The 12,947-nt window shown below is 31.3% G+C and overlaps 1 protein-coding gene across 2 annotated transcripts in view; it reads left to right on the top strand.

The window, feature by feature from the left end:
• LOC100165326 (protein muscleblind) overlaps nt 1-12,947 on the top strand; it is a 179,997-nt gene that overhangs the window by 139,127 nt on the left and 27,923 nt on the right. The window lies entirely within an intron of this gene.

The raw sequence follows: 12,947 nt of genomic DNA, 5'->3' as shown, positions 1-12,947 counted from the left end.
CAAAACCGCCTGCACCCAATGGTCACACGCGCCACTGGTGCAGTACATCGGCGCCACGTTGCAGTCCGGCGGCAGATGTGACGAAGCCGCCACTGCATCAGCTCCTATAATTGAATTTATTACAACACGTCAAAGTTTAATGGCGATCCGAATTATTATCATACGATTGCACATGGCACGCTCTCGGCTAATTTATTCGCCACGTACACGCGATTCGCAGTCACAATAATATATTATAAATTATAATAATATAATATCGCGCATAAATACCGCAAATTATTATACTCTCGTCGGTCATTATTTCACATACGTATAATATTATATTAATCTAACGCGAATTGTATAAACAATAATAATATTATGCGCCATGTACGGGTTTGAGGCCGAGAGTAGGGCGTCGAGGAATTCGTGAGGAATGGTGTGAACATAATTTCATATAATATATTATATTGTAATATTATAACGCGCCCAGCCGATTCTTGTGTGATTGTATATTTTTTCGTTTTCATGTTTCTGGATTTTTGTCATGATCTTTACGAATCATAATTTTATAGTTATCGTAACTGATGCCAAATTTGTTTGTTTTTTTTTCATATTACTTGCATTTAATGGTTATTGCATAATATTATACAAACAGTTTTGACTGGATATTATACGGCATATTTATATATCACTGTATATGATATTGAGAGTGATGGGTATAGAAACGAAACGAGAATAGGAAAAACAGAAGTGGAATTTCCTATGCAGACATAATAATAGTTATTATTGTTATATAACAATAGTTGACTATACTTTGTGTATCGTATTTTACACATGAAACTTTTAATTATTGCCATTATTAATACTTAATTTTATATTTGACAATTCGTGTTGAGTACTTATCATATTTTATGATACCTATACTTTAGTTCTGGTTCATAAGACTGCTGAGTATATTGAGTAGGTTACTACATACAGGTACTATATAATATGAGTATATTATATAATAATATGATACTAGAGGCGTTCATGGCAAGATCAGTGAAATTGGTAGGGCAATCAACTTGATAATATACGTGTATGAAGATTGTTGTGCAGTGGGTAGAATTAACAACGTGTGGGTTAGGTTACTGTACAATACAAGAGGAGTTTTTGAAGTACCTACCTATAGCTAGCGGAAGCGCTAGTGGAATATACCAAGAAAAATGTAATAGTATATAAACATATGAATAAGTAAATAACATGTGGAATTGTAATTTCAACAAAGTGCGAAGTGGTATTAGATAGGGGGGAGGTGTAGGCTGTGACATGCGGATGTGGTAAAAGGAGATGATAAAATACTGGAACGGTTGGTGGAATAAACCTGGATGTATACACCAACGGGGGGGGGGGGGGGTACGAAAATTTAATACGCGAATATGCACAATGTAATATTTAAACGTAATACAAACAAATAAAACTCATCCAACTATACATCCAATCTTATACGCAGTTACGTTAAGATTAAAAATTTAATTTTTAAATCTTTACCTACCTATTAAACAATCAGAACGGCTCTTGAGAGGACGCGTTACCTCTTAAACGGATTTGTTGTTTTAGTGTAAAAACACAAACGAACTTCTGTGGATAACTACAGCAACGATTACGTGGTAGTTATAAAGTGATTTTAAAGGAGCAACATCATTTTAAGTAGGTAAACGATACTTTGGAGATAATGGCATACCCGTTTATTTTAAATTTCAACACGCAGTGTAAAATATTTTTACGGAGATTAAATTTAAATTATTTCGATTATTCTATATAAATTCTAATTGTATAAGTGGGTATTGTTATAATTATTATTACTGAGTACTAAGAATTATCGCAATTCGACATAATATGCATTTTTCCAAACAAATTCTTTATGACTATTTTATTATGATTATTTTTGTGTGCTTTTTTGAAACTATAGTAACAAGAAATACAGGTACAAATTATGATTAATATTATTCCGTTCGTTAAATTATTTTTATATTGATAGTAAGAGTCGCCAAGTTTACCTAAGTTAAAAAAAAAGAACGCCGGGATGCAAATTACTTTCGAGCTTTTCTGTACCTTTTTTTTATTTCAGGACAACTTACCTACCGTTTATAATTTCAAGTAAGTCGTATAATGCACCACGATTTTCGTATTGAATATCTCCATTGGCAGTTAAAAATGGTAATTTTTTTTATCGATGAAATATTTTTTGAATGTACTGTTGTCTGTGTATGACTATAGTTTCGTGCAAAACGAAAATAGTACTATCTTTTATCACACGTCATAACTGAGACATGAATGTGAATAGTATTGTGAACTCAACATCGAATTAAATATGCGTGAATTTAATATTTAACAATGATTAATGAAAATAGCTGATGATATACAGTTGTTTGTGGCATTGAGCCAAAATGTAATATCGTTTTTTTATATAAATGCCGAATGACTGTACAGACATTTAAAGTAAATAGCCACGATTAGTTTACGTATATTATGATGAAATATTTTTATATTTTAAACTTAGGTAATTTTTAACTATAGCATTAATCTACTTTAAATATGATATTTTTTCCCCGCAAAAATGAAATATTTCATAAAATGCATTCTATTTAAATCTCTGTATCGTGGTCGGAGGTGACCTAGTTTACGTATATATATATTACGTTTGGGCATGGCAACACACGCCTTAAAAAAAAAAGTTTAGTTTAATGGGGTTGTAGCGTGAACTGAACTAAAAGGATTTTAAAAATTGTTCAAATAAAAAGACATTATTTAAATTAGTATTTAGTACGTCGTAGGTATATAATTATGTAGGTAGGTAAACAGTGCAAAAATTGTTGTAATACATATGATATTATATAATATTGTTATAGTTTAATTGTTCCAAATAAATAATTAATATAATATATATTGTCTAATACCGCCGAAGACTGAGGTCACCTCGAGAGAAGATGGTATAATAGGTATTGCAGGTAGTACGAGATGACGTATACAATTTTCGTATCAATTCAATAGGCAGAGAAAATTGATTTTTTTTTTTCATGAACGATGGAGGTTTTTGTTTGTACGGTACCGTTTGGCCACATAAGAGGTTCTTGATAATAAAAATAAAAAATACCGATCGCGTCACCAGTGTTTATCCCATTATGTTCCGTCTAGAACGCACTAAAACCGCAGTCTGCTGCAGTGGCGGCGGCTGCTATTCGACGAATTCGATCGTCTCGGTTAACCGCCGGCGCCGCACTACAACATAATATATACTAAAATATATTATTTTCGACGCAATTCGTTGGGAAAAAATAAACGAAAAAAAAAAATTTAAAAAAGTATGTAACATTGTGCGGCTAAATATATAGTAAACAAAAAATAGACCCGCGTTTATATCACGGCGGCGTAAGACCGCGGAGATCCTGCAGCGAGACCGAATCGCCTTTTTAATCGAATGCGTCGTCATAAAAATAATATAATACCATGATGATACTCGTCGTAAGGGCTACGGTATAATAATATTAGGTACCGTAGATCTCAAAACTTAAAAAAAAATCATTTGGTGGTCTAGGTGAAACCCCCCTTCCCAGCCATCAAAACATAGTGTGTAGAAGCTTTGACCCCGCCACTGTAGGATTCAATATATGGCCACTTACATTCTGACCGCAGTCTGTTATTGATGGTTTAAATTCAGTTAGAAATCAGAACCCAAGGAAAATACAGTCAGAGAACTGAATCAATCCTGTTGTCCCTATCAATAAAAGCAGTTCAGATGCATCTAAATAATTACCATCTCAAACATATACCTACCGATACGTCTTGCTCTGTACATGAGCTGTCTGTTGTTTCGTTCATAATCGTACTATCCATTGATCTATTAAATTTATTTGTAAAATGAAGACATTTTTTTAAGAAGAAAATGTTATCACAATTGTATGTGTTGTTTAGGCACCCCAAACAAATTTCGTTGCGTTCCGTATGGCGCTTATAGTTAATAATAATAATATAATTCATATAATATAATAATTATCTTTCGTTATTTCATTTCATCACGGTATATAATACACACGCCGCTCTGATCGTACCTATATGCAATAACTACGCTGGAATATAGTGATTAATTGAGACTTTTTTTGAACCGAGTTCGAATTGCACAGTATCGGCGGCGGTAACCGCGGTCGTTCGGTCGTGGGGACCACTCCGGTGGTCGATAATCGCGAGCAGGGCAGCGAAAACGAAACAAACGAGATATAAATTGAACACCCGGTGGAGACGACTTTGTGGTCGGTAGTTTGAAAAAATTAAATAACCATTAGACGCAGTGTGTACAATTAGAAAAAAAAAAATGAAAGAAAGAAAAACAATACCAAAAGCTCCGGTTCGTCGCGGTGGGTGTGTGTGTGTGTGTGTGTGTGTGTGGGAGGTGGTTGGGAGTGGGGATGAGAGAGAGCAAACATATTATTTTATATTCATTCGTATATAATATTATAACGATTTTGTACAAATATTTTCTTTTGTATTAAACGATGAATTTTTTTTCCGCTCTTACTTTGTGCCACTGCAGCTGTGGCTGCGAAAATAATACACAGACAATGACTACTTTTTGTTCACACTCAGTATATAATAATAATAATAATTTTATCATCGACCGCCTACTTCTCGTTACATAAATAATACTAATTGCCACCGGAAAATACGAGCGCGAGAATCCAAATAACACCAAGTAGGTATATTAACGGTGAAAATATTAGAAAATAAAATATTTTTTATATCGGCACCCACACGATTTTACGATGTTTGTATAGCTAACATTATGTTACATTAAATTATATTACTGTCAGCGCGTTCAAATGAACGCACAAGTTCATACGACTGCCGTTTTTTTCTGGTGGATTTTATAAAATTTCGAGGAGCGAGTGGAAATATTATTGCAGAAGATTAATCTATCATTATCATTTCGATGATATGTGTACTGTGCAAATAATATTAAAGTATTATTTAAGTACTTCAAAAATAATCAAAAAAAAAATTTTCCAAAGGCAGATTATGAACTTTAAAATACAAAAACAGCTTATAAAATATTATTTTTATTGAATTTTTCAATATAACTCGCAGCAATATTTATACAATACCTATACCATATATGTTTTACATGGCACAATCTATAGATAATTATTTACAGCGCAATGTTTGATGGTGGTGTGAATTGCCATTCCGGTCGGATAAAAATGGCGCGACACACACAATGTACCACAGTATTGTTATTTACTTTGTAGGTGGCGCAAATTATCGTCGCCCATTATTTTCGACGGAATGCAGAATTTAACTACGTGTAATTGTTATATATTATTTATCGATTTCCGAACAAAACGAACAAAATATAATACAGGCAATAATGCAGTGTATGGGTATATTGTTGCGGTCTGATATCATATATTATTATAATATGAGAATATTACAATTTAAACGTGCACGATACAGTTACGATGACTATTAAATTATTCATAGGTCTCATTTTGTGATATTATTATAGTTCTATGGTAATGGCGGTTATTTTCAGGGGAAACGCGTAAGCAGATGTTGTTATACTGTTATACGACTTTTTACATATTACGTATTTTATAGGCTTTAATACTTTAATATTATTGTTTTAGATTTTGGTACACAATATTATAATCTCACTATTCGTATATGCATCACGTCACTACATTTTATGCCTGACAATACTGGCACCGTCTACAGGATGATTCACCGAGCATGCCTTCCTCCTTTTTTTCATCAATAATGTATGGTTACTCAAAATCTGATATTTGGAACCTAAAATACCTATGAGACCATAATATTTACTATTCTTGAGATTGTTTGTTCTACTCAACGACTTTTGAGACATAAATGAATCAGTAAATACTTTTCGGGAGTGGTGGTTGTGAAATATGTACCTATACAAAAGTACAGTGCTTTATAGCCTTTGATCGAATGCTGGCCTTACTTGATGATTGTTGTATATAACGTGTACTTGTTCTGAGAAAAAAATAGAAAATGATTTTCTAAATGAACGCCGCGCTGCCTTGTTAGACCTTGTTTCTTTATTGAAAATCCGACGCCCTAGATTTTCTATTCGATAACTTCTGGCTAATGGTGTTGTTTATTGAATCATAATGTTTCGAGTGTCACGGTACATTTTTTTATTATTTTTATTTGTTTGGACCGAACAATAAGGAACCAAACATTATACGTCAATACTTATACTTGAACAGGGCAAATCCGATATAATATACGCGGTATAGCATTTCAAACGGAAAAATAAAATATATAAACAAATTTAGCAAGTATATAGTTGGAATACGAATATGTATATTTTACGGAAAACCAACTAACAGAGTAAGAGAGAAAAAAAGAGCAAAATATAAATTAAACATATTATTACTATCTTCAATGACATAAACGCATAAAAGCGTTAAATCCATTACAGAATTGCTTATAAAATATTTATAGCTGATGCGACGTCATCTGCAGGTAACTATACATAATAATAGATTACCGTATAACTCCATTCGGGTCGTTTTAGAGCGAACCAAATGCAAATTGCAGGTCGCTTGTTGTGCAAGCCCACAGTAATAATATAATTTAAAATTTATAAAATCTCATGCCAGATATTATTTTGTACTGCTGCAGTTGTTATACGAACTCGCAATCAAAAATCATGGCGTCCGGCGTCCCTGCGACCGTAAATATTAGACTTTTATGTTTTGGAGGCGTAGCGGGTCATTACATTATTATGTGGTTACAAAAGTGAACTTGGCCTGATTATAATTTATTATTTTGAATATAATATATTATTATTGTATTATAGTATCACATATTATAACCGCATCGGCGCGAATCGCCTAACCTTATATAATATAGGCCGATCAGAAGAATCATATTTTTTTTTCATCCAACTCCACTATTATTAGGTACCTATTCAATTTCTTTATAGAATCTCCGTAAAATATTTTAATTTGACATATTATATGTATTACATACTCGTTTTTATGCTTCCTTAAATATTGTTTTTATAAGATTTTATTTTAATATTGCTAAGTAGGTACAGTACTGCTTACGCGTTCCTTGCAAATGTCTATTTTTGTTCAACCCCATAAAGTAGGCGTCCACTGATATTTCTATCAAAATATTATATACATAGTTACATAAATTATGCATAAAATATTATGATGAATTGGACTTCTACCGACGGCCAAATTACATATTTCACACCACTATTCGTTTTCCGGGCTGAATAAAGCTCATGTGGTATTCATCAGATCACTCTCAATATTCCGCACACGCGCGTGCTCGACATAATATAGTATACTAAAATAACTAAAATATTCAATACGCCTATTAGTGGAAAATTATTGATGTTGAAGAACCCGAGTGCAGATACGTAAAGATTATACAGTGTTTTTTTTCATGTTTTCGGAAACACGGGTATCGTATAGGTAGCTTAGAAATCATTTAAATAGTTTAGACAATTTACGTGTTTGATAAATAATTCATAAAATCTAAACACAGTTATCCATAAATGGTAATAATAATAATATATTGTTATGACGGTAAAATCGGAATTTCAGAATTGGAAATAATAAGTTAATAACCATAAAACATACGGTAAGCATATGTAGGTACCTACCTACCACTATGAATATTTTTTTATTTATTTTTTTATTTAAATTAATATCGAAAGATTAATGGGCCTCACTGAGGAAAACTCGTGTGGAGGCCCATGGGTTATCTTAGATTACAAATAATTCTTATTGTTTTAAGGTACATGTTACATATTTAAAAGACAAATAAAGAGTTTTTCATAAATAAATCATACAAATAATTCCAGTAACTACTACAAACGTTAAATTAGTATGTTACATACAATTTTAAGTTTTACACACATATTCATATCGTAGCCAGTGGTTAATTTTTTTTTTGAATATGGGTAGTGGTAAATTAATTATATCATTGGGCATCAAGTTAAGTATCTGTGTTCCCAAAAAATAGTAAACTTTTCGGCAACTAGTTTTTGAGGGCCAATCTAAGAAAAATTTACTAGCTGCATACCTGGTGTTGACCCCATGGTTTATAGAAATCAACTGATTATGTTTTTTCATATATATGGTGATTGTTTTTATGTATAAGAGTTCTATATTGAGGACATTAAAGTCTTCGAATAGTTTTTCGGTTTGATATCTCCAATTTTTTTTGTTTGCGACCCTGAGTATAGTGTTTTGGCATTTCTGGAGCGGTAGAAGGGCGTTGTTGTAGGCACCACCCCATCCGATTATGCCATACGATACTATTGACTCGAATAGTGTTAAGTATATAGTTCTGATGTCTTTATATATTTTAAAAGTGCAACAAACCCTACGGTATTGCCATTACCAATTTTACTTAGTTTATCCACATTATGCATTTATGCGTTTCATGTATCATGGGCGTACAAAATATAAATACCTTCCTACAAATAGTCTAATATTGTTTGCAATAATATGTACCTACCTCGCAGAGTCAATTTCAGGATAAAAATGCAGGACAGGTCTGGTTATAAGAAAAATTTGTTTTTTAAGGGAATTTTTAATGTATTTTTAAAATCTACAGTCAATCATAATATTATTAACTAATAATTTATATTTTTGTATTAATAATTTTTAATTGTTTCATAATAATATAATATTATGGTTGTTGATGGTTCGCGGATCAATAAATGTTTTTCATAGAAGCGCCTGAGGATCGCCAATTAATTTTATTTACGGATAAATCATTGTGCACGGCACACAATATAATCGATTCTCGGCCACCGCAATACGCTGATGTATTCATATTTCACATTCAATGTTCGGTGTGTTAATACAAAAAATAAATTTACAATTTCTTGTTTTTAATTCAAAAATGCATATTTCTGGTATACTATAAGGGTTCAAAATCGGGGTTGACGCGGGCCTACCAGGCCTACCCGCTGCAGGACACGCCACCGGAGTACCTCGAAGTATTTTAAGTTTTGAACAGAATTCGGACGGGCGTCTTTATAATGTGAAAAGCGGTGATAAATCATTTCATTCGACTTTGTGGATATCAGCAGAGTATAACTAAAAAAAAAAACATTAAAAAAATTAAGAAATGGTTGATATAATATTTCTTTAACGTCTGTTCGCTCTCTTGTAACGATTATAAAAAAAAAAACAAAACCATTGGGAAATCCTAAACAAGAATGACCCCATTGATTAGTCATAATGTACGTTCGGTTCTCAATCGTATGGCTCACAACTTGTGGAACTTAAGTGAATTGCCTGAAAAAAATATGTTATCTCGAGAAATCCGTTAAAATTTAAGACGAGAAAATTGTACTGTACAACCGCGCAATAAATGCTGATAATAGGTATAGAAAAAACACCATCGCACTCGGCTCGATTAACTGCAGATTACAGGAACAATAATTCATAGGTGACCTGGTTTGCTGTAAATTAATATAATTAATAGTCAGTAGATGTAGGAAACTAATACAAGTAAAATAACCTATACGATGGTATCATATATTTATACCGGAGACCAGTGTGGTAAAAAATAATTTTGTTTGTTAGGTACAAGACAAAATGTATTATAGCAAATGATTATTTTTTTGTTTAACAATCAGTTAATTCTAATTAATTCAGATGTGACATTTTTTGTTAATTTTATACTATTTGTAATTTTAATATTTTAAATAATTATTTTAAAATAATAAATATTTTTATTGAAAGTCGAAGTTTGACGAAAGTATATTGAATACTCCAGTACTTATTTATAATATTCAGTATGATGGAATATAGTATTAAAAATATGTATTCGAAATCTACAAAAATATTTGAACTCAACCTATACTGAATACCTTCTTCACAACACTGCCGGGTCGACTAGTTATTGCTATAAATAATATATATATATATATATACTATATATTATATAGGTACAATATTATAATATTATTATGGCAACGGTTTAAATGGTTTTATTAACACTAAATACCTACCACGGCCAAAATTTGATTAAACACATATCTACTCGGGCATATCTCTATGTTTTCGACAGATTTTTTTTCCTCGTGTCATTGATCCTCATATTATCATATTATTATCGTTGCAGTTGTGTACATGTCGAAAATGTTTTCCGACTCCCACAGTAATATATACGTGACATGGATCACGCATATACTTAAGTTTAAGAAAACGTACAACGATCAGAGATTAATTTTATTATAATATATTATGTATAAATGTTTCATATTAGTTATACTATTACAGTTCAGTGCGTCACTGGTCACGTATTACAATTCCCCCCCCCCCCCCCGATTAACGGCTGCACATTTATCGTTATCAAGCTTTCTAGAGAAATGTTCTACATACAATACTTAAGGTACATGCGTAAATTATGCAATTAAGCCATAGTATAATGGTGATGGATGACGACGATTACCATTTATAATATTTAATACGGTATGATATGACGAATTTTTTGTACAAATATAGGTATCAGTTTTGTTATGAACCATGATTTTATGGACGAACCTGAGAGGAAACGACACTGCAGCATTTTTCCTAACAATTATAATTACATTTTATTTTTATTTTGGCATTCGAATTCAGTATTAATTTTTATTTCATCTTTTGACAAAACCATTATGCTATATTTAGCACTCTAAATAATTTGAATCAGTTCAGTTTAAAAACAAAAAAGTAGGTACCTATACTATTACTATACCTATCATTCTTATTCAATGAGATATTTTGACTATAGCTAGGTAGGTACGTTTTATACGACATTAAAATACATTTATTTTAAAAATATAACTACAAATAATATTAAAACATTTTGAAAATAATGTGTTGAACACGGAAAATGTTAATATACTATTTTTATACTATTTTTTTATACTATTTTAATATACTATGATATAAATTGTAAACTATAAATTAGAGGTTTCTCTTTACTTTTTTTCAAAATTGATTAACTACACTCTACGAGTATAATAGAATGTAGGTATAATACTGTGCATGCCAGCGTGTATACATCAATTTTTATGCGCATAAGCCCTATAATCCGGTGAGCCTTTGCTGTGCCATTTGACCAATCAACCGTGTTTTTGATCTAATAAGACGTAACAAGCGTTGGTACGCATTACGCCATAACATAAAACAACGTTACAAACAATTAACATTATAACATATTATATTATTAATCATAGTTATAATAGGCACACATTAAAGAATTTAGGACTATTATTATTATATAAACGTACAAAAAAAATGTTTGAACTCGGGCTGCCGTTTTTAAGGGGTTTTATGTAGGCAGTTTATAGGAAATTAAAAAATATCATAAGTATGAATATTATGAAATAGAATCTCAAAATATTTTTTAGGTGGTCCCGTGTCATTGCCGTTGTTCATTGTTGCGTGCTTTCCGAAATTATGTAGTGATTCATTAAAAATACTTGGACTCTGGTCGGCTATTATCATATTATATTATAGTTATTACTGATTATAGACTAAGATTAGCTAAACACGTCTTATTAGATATACATTCGAAAGAAGATAATATTTTGGAAAAAATAAATAACATTAGTAATTTATTAACGGTTTTTAAAAAATACTATAACGTATTTACTTTACAATAAATTTAAGGTAGGAAAAATCCCACAGACATAAAAAATGTGTAGTCGAATAGAGTAATATTTTTATTAAAAAGTGCGATATCTTATCGGTTTACGAGTTTTAACGATTTGAAAGACAAAACATATTATATTTGTTTTCGTTAAAAAAACCATTCAGTTCGAATATAATAATAATATTATACACGTACGAATCAAATGTTTTATATAATAATATTATAACACTAATATTCGGTAGTGTATTGTTGTAGCAGACTTGTAACGAAAGAATTGTCGAGAAATAGCTAACCACAAAAAAATTGCAGTAATAGTCGCACGTGAATCCGATTGTATCTGCTCCAGGTCATTCGCTTGGTTTAATATCTTAAATCATTATATTTAGGTAAATGCTGAACCTGAATTTAAAAAAAAAATCATAAATATATATTCAAAACGTAGGTAATGCGTTCACAGTTGATCAGTATTAGGTAGAATGAAACGCGTTTGGGTATATAATTGTATTGTGTAAAAATATAGTCTTGTGATTACTTGTGCTGGGAATAGTATGAGACATTTTATTATCGTATACAATCTGCAGTTATGAGTTAACGACTAAAGTGATTACACTCTTTTAACTTATCTACTAAAATATGTTAAGTGACAAAAAATAAAAGATTGCGTTTTAATAATGGCTATTAAATAGGTACCTACATACATTTTATATTTTCAAAATATTTTAAATAATGATTTAGAAGATAATATTCTTAATAAATTAGTCCATGTAATAATTATAATAATTATTAGCATTTTTATTATATCACAAAATCTCTCAAAATATTCGCATTTCACACGTTATTATAATGTTTTCTTTATAAACAAAACATACTATTTTACTCAATTATTACAATGCCAATTACCTATATCGGTGGTCTTGGGGGTCGCGAAATTTTAATAGAAGGTGGCCAATAATTTAACGCCAAATGAAAAAGTATTGTATAGTATATTATAATATAATATATGTGTGGTAATTTTGCTAGGAGGTTGCCTCGTCGAAATAAATAAATTCGGGGGTCGTAGATCAAAAAAGTCACGCACTCCTGATCTATGTGATCCAACCAAGAACGTCTTCGTCAAAAAAAAATTCAAAAATGTTCCACACGGCTTGTGTAGTTGTGTAGAAACTGGTGGCCCCGGGGACATTAATAGTGCCTTATTTTGGGAATGAATACAATATCACATGCGCGCCTGCATAATATGTTGTTAAACGCATGTAAACTGTGTTGCCTACCTTCTTTGATGAAACAGA

The sequence above is a fragment of the Acyrthosiphon pisum genome, chromosome X (assembly GCF_005508785.2).
Source record: "Acyrthosiphon pisum isolate AL4f chromosome X, pea_aphid_22Mar2018_4r6ur, whole genome shotgun sequence".
In the NCBI taxonomy this organism is placed as follows: Eukaryota; Metazoa; Arthropoda; class Insecta; order Hemiptera; family Aphididae; genus Acyrthosiphon; species Acyrthosiphon pisum.
Note: the sequence above shows the minus strand (reverse complement) of the source record. Positions and strands in the feature narration are given on the sequence as shown.